The 5,607-nt window shown below is 39.4% G+C and overlaps 1 long non-coding RNA gene across 1 annotated transcript; it reads left to right on the top strand.

Moving 5' to 3' along the window:
* Positions 1–3,274: 3,274 nt before the first annotated feature.
* On the top strand, positions 3,275–4,381 carry LOC127917633 (uncharacterized). Its single transcript, XR_008097636.1, has 3 exons — positions 3,275–3,328; positions 4,050–4,089; positions 4,325–4,381. It is a non-coding gene; the product is annotated as an uncharacterized LOC127917633 (long non-coding RNA).
* Positions 4,382–5,607: the final 1,226 nt, after the last annotated feature.

Raw genomic sequence — 5,607 nt, forward strand, 5'->3', positions numbered from 1 at the left:
GCATGTAGCCAATAGTTTAATAACCTCAACAGGTCGGCTTACATGTAGCCAATAGTTTATAACATCAACAGGTCTGTTTACATATAGCCAATAGTTTAGAACATCAACAGGTCGGCTTACATATAGCCAATAGTTTAGAACATCAACAGGTCGGCTTACATATAGCCAATAGTTTAGAACATCAACAGGTCGGCTTACATGTAGCCAATAGTTTATAACATCAACAGGTCGGCTTACATGTAGCCAATAGTTTATAACATCAACAGGTCGGCTTACATGTAGCCAATAGTTTATAACATCAACAGGTCGGCTTACATGTAGCCAATAGTTTATAACATCAACAGGTCAGCTTACATGTAGCCAATAGTTTATAACATCAACAGGTCGGCTTACATGTAGCCAATAGTTTATAACATCAACAGGTCGGCTTACATGTAGCCAATAGTTTAATAACATCAACAGGTCGGCTTACATGTAGCCAATAGTTTATAACATCAACAGGTCGGCTTACATGTAGCCAATAGTTTATAACATCAACAGGTCGGCTTACATGTAGCCAATAGTTTATAACATCAACAGGTCAGCTTACATGTAGCCAATAGTTTAAAAACTTCAACAGGTCGGCTTACATGTAGCCAATAATTTAATAACATCAACAGGTCGGCTTACATGTAGTCAATAGTTTAATAACATCAACAGGTCGGCTTACATGTAGCCAATAGTTTATAACATCAACAGGTCGGCTTACATGTAGCCAATAGTTTATAACATCAACAGGTCAGCTTACATGTAGCCAATAGTTTAGAAACTTCAACAGGTCGGCTTACATGTAGCCAATAATTTAATAACATCAACAGGTCGGCTTACATGTAGCCAATAGTTTATAACATCAACAGGTCGGCTTACATGTAGCCAATAGTTTATAACTTCAACAGGTCGGCTTACATGTAGCCAATAGTTTATAACATCAACAGGTCGGCTTACATGTAGCCAATAGTTTATAACATCAACAGGGCAGCTTACATGTAGCCAATAGTTTAATAACATCAACAGGTCGGCTTACATGTAGCCAATAGTTTATAACATCAACAGGTCGGCTTACATGTAGCCAATAGTTTAATAACTTCAACAGGTCGGCTTACATGTAGCCAATAGTTTATAACATCAACAGGTCGGCTTACATGTAGCCAATAGTTTATAACATCAACAGGTCGGCTTACATGTAGCCAATAGTTTATAACATCAACAGGTCGGCTTACATGTAGCCAATAGTTTATAACATCAACAGGTCGGCTTACATGTAGCCAATAGTTTAATAACTTCAACAGGTCGGCTTACATGTAGCCAATAGTTTATAACATCAACAGGTCGGCTTACATGTAGCCAATAGTTTATAACATCAACAGGTCGGCTTACATGTAGCCAATAGTTTATAACATCAACAGGTCGGCTTACATGTAGCCAATAGTTTAATAACATCAACAGGTCGGCTTACATGTAGCCAGTTTATAACATCCAGGACGGCTTACATGTAGCCAATAGTTTAATAATCTCAACAGGTCGGGGCTTACATGTAGCCAATAGTTTAATAACATCAACAGGTCGCTTACATGTAGCCACAGTTTATAACATCAACAGGTCGGCTTACATGCAGCCAATAGTTTATAACATCAACAGGTCGGCTGACATGCAGCCAATAGCTTTATAATCAACAGGTTCGGCTTACATGTAGCCAATAGTTTAATAACTTCAACAGGTCGGCTTACATGTAGCCAATAGTTTATAACATCAACAGGTCGTGGCTTACATGTAGCCAATAGTTTATAACATCAACAGGTCGGCTGACACAGCCAATAGTTTATAACATCAACAGGTCGGCTTTACATGTAGCCAATAGTTTATAACTTCTCAATAGGTCGGCTTACATGTAGCCAATAGTTTATAACATCAACAGGCCGGCTTACATGTAGCCAATAGTTTATTAATCTCAACAGGTCGGCTTACATTTAGCCAATAGTTTTATAACATCAACAGGTCGGCTTACATGTAGCCAATAGTTTATAATATCAACAGGTCGGCTTACATGTAGCCAATAGTTTATAACTTCAACAGGTCGGTTTACATTTAGCCAATAGTTTATAACATCAACAGGTCGGCTATGTAGCCAATAGTTTTATAACATCAACAGGTCGGCCATGTAGCCAATAGTTTATAAAGGATCAAACAGGTCGGCGCATGTAGCCAATAGTTTAATAACATCAACAGGTCGGCTTACATGTAGCCAATAGTTTTTATAACATCAACAGGTCGGTTTACATGTAGCCAATAGTTTAATAACTTCAACAGGTCGCCATGTAGTCAATAGTTTATAACATCAACAGGTCGGTTACATGTAGCCAAGGTTTATAACTTCAACAGGTCGGCTTACATGTAGCCAATAGTTTATAACATCAACAGGTCGGCTTACATGTAGCCAATAGTTTATAACATCAACAGGTCGGCTTACATATAGCCAATAGTTTATAACATCAACAGGTCGGCTTACATGTAGCCAATAGTTTATAACATCAACAGGTCGGCTTACATGCAGCCAATAGTTTATAACATCAACAGGTCGGCTTACATGTAGCCAATAGTTTATAACATCAACAGGTCGGCTTTTACATGTAGCCAATAGTTTAATAACATCAACAGGTGGCTTACATGTAGCCAATAGTTTATAACATCAACAGGTCGGCTTACATGTAGTTTCAATAGTTTATAACATCAACAGGTCGGCTTACATGTAGCCAATAGTTTATAACATCAACAGGTAGGCTTACATGTCAATAGTTTAAACATCAACAGGTCAGCTTACATGTAGCCAATAGTTTAAAAACATCAACAGGTCGGCTTACATGTAGCCAATAGTTTATAACATCAACAGGTCAGCTTACATGTAGCCAATAGTTTAATAACATCAACAGGTCGGCTTACATGTAGCCAATAGTTTTATAACATCAACAGGTCGGCTTACATGTAGCCAATAGTTTATAACATCAACAGGTCGGCTTACATGTAGCCAATAGTTTATAACATCAACAGGTCGGCTTACATGTAGCCATAGTTTATAACATCAACAGGTCAGCTTACATGTACATGTAGCCAATAGTTTTAATAACATCAACAGGTCACTATTACATGTAGCCAATAGTTTATAACATCAACAGGTCGGCTTTTACATGTAGCCAATAGTTTATAACATCAACAGGTCAGCTTACATGTAGCCAATAGTTTATAACATCAACAGGTCGGCTTACATGTAGCCAATAGTTTATAACATCAACAGGTCAGCTTACATGTAGCCAATCAACAGTTTAAAAAGTTTGCAACATCAACAGGTCGGCTTTTACATGTAGCCAATAATTTAATAACATCAACAGGTCGGCTTACATGTAGCCAATAGTTTATAACATCAACAGGTCGGCTTACATGTAGCCAATAGTTTATAACATCAACAGGTCGGCTTACATGTAGCCAATAGTTTATAACATCAACAGGTCGGCTTACATGTAGCCAATAGTTTATAACATCAACAGGTCGGCTTACATGTAGCCAATAGTTTAATAACATCAACAGGTCGGCTTACATGTAGCCAATAGTTTATAACATCAACAGGTCGGCTTACATGTAGCCAATAGTTTATAACATCAACAGGTCGGCTTACATGTAGCCAATAGTTTATAACATCAACAGGTCGGCTTACATGTAGCCAATAGTTTATAACATCAACAGGTCGGCTTACATGTAGCCAATAGTTTAATAACATCAACAGGTCGGCTTACATGTAGCCAATAGTTTATAACATCAACAGGTCGGCTTACATGTAGCCAATAGTTTATAACATCAACAGGTCGGCTTACATGTAGCCAATAGTTTATAACATGAACAAGTCGGCTTACATGTAGCCAATAGTTTATAACATGAACAAGTCGGCTTACATGTAGCCAATAGTTGAATAACATCAACAGGTCGGCTTGCATGTAGCCAATAGTTTATAACATCAACAGGTCGGCTTACATGTAGCCAATAGTTTAATAACTTCAACAGGTCGGCTTACATGTAGCCAATAGTTTATAACATCAACAGGTCGGCTTACATGTAGCCAATAGTTTATAACATGAACAAGTCGGCTTACATGTAGCCAATAGTTTAATAACATCAACAGGTCGGCTTACATGTAGCCAATAGTTTATAACATCAACAGGTCGGCTTACATGTAGCCAATAGTTTATAACATCAACAGGTCGGCTTACATGTAGCCAATAGTTTATAACATCAACAGGTCGGCTTACATGTAGCCAATAGTTTAATAACATCAACAGGTCGGCTTACATGTAGCCAATAGTTTATAACATCAACAGGTCGGCTTACATGTAGCCAATAGTTTATAACATCAACAGATTGGCTTATGTGTAGACAACAGCTGATAAGATGCAAAGGAAAAACAACATATTGATGTACACGGACACAGAAAAACACTCTTCTACAGCACAGAACCAAACACTACCCATTCAGAAGTCTTCAGTCAGTGGGCTAGAACCAAACACGACCCATTCAGAATTCTTCAGTCAGTGGGCAAGAACCAAAAACTACCCATTCAGAAGTCTTCAGTCAGTGGGCAAGAACCAAAAACTACCCATACAGTAGTGTCACGCCCTGATCTGTTTCACCTGTCTTTGTGATTGTCTCCACCCACCTCCAGGCGTCACCTGTTTCCTCATTAGTCCCTGGGTACTTATTCCTGTGTTCCCTGCTTGTCTGTTGCCAGTTCGTCTTGTTTGTCAAGTCCTGTTCTCCTCCTTTTCCCTTTCTCTGTTTGTGCTAGTCCTCCCAGTTTTGATCCTTGCCTGCCTTGACTCTGAACCCGCCTGCCTGACCATACAGCCTGCTCTGACCTCGAGCCTGCATGCCACTAATGAACTCTGACCTTATGAACTTTTGCCTGTCCACGACCATTCTCTTGCCTACCCCTTGGATTATAATAAATATCAGAGACTCGAACCATCTGCCTCCCGTGTCTGCATCAAGGGTCTCGCCTTATACTATGAGTCTGGGTGCCCTTATACTATGAGACTTGTGCCCTTATACAGTAATATTCAGTCACTGGGTTAGAAACGAAACACTACCCATACAGTAGTCTTCATTCAGAAGGCTAGAACCAAACACTACCCATACAGTAGTCTTCAGTTGGTGGGCTAGAACCAAACACTACCCATATAGTAGTCTTTAGTCGATGGGCTAGAACCAAACACTACCCATATAGTAGTCTTTGGTCAGTGGGCTAGAACCAAACACTACCCATATAGTAGTCTTCAGTCAGTGGGCTAGAACCAAACACTACTCCATATAGTAGTCTTTGGTCAGTGGGCTAGAACCAAACACTACAAATACAGTAGTCTTCAGTCGGTGGGCTAGAGCCAAACATTCAGTAATTGAGGCTAGAACCAAACACTACCCATATAGTAGTATTCAGTCGGTGGGCCAGAGCCAAACGTTACCACATATTAGTAGTCTGTCTGTAATTGGGCTAGAATAAAACACTACCCATATAGTAGTCCTCGGTCA

This window comes from Oncorhynchus keta, unplaced genomic scaffold (assembly GCF_023373465.1).
Source record: "Oncorhynchus keta strain PuntledgeMale-10-30-2019 unplaced genomic scaffold, Oket_V2 Un_contig_1185_pilon_pilon, whole genome shotgun sequence".
Lineage (NCBI taxonomy): Eukaryota > Metazoa > Chordata > Actinopteri > Salmoniformes > Salmonidae > Oncorhynchus > Oncorhynchus keta.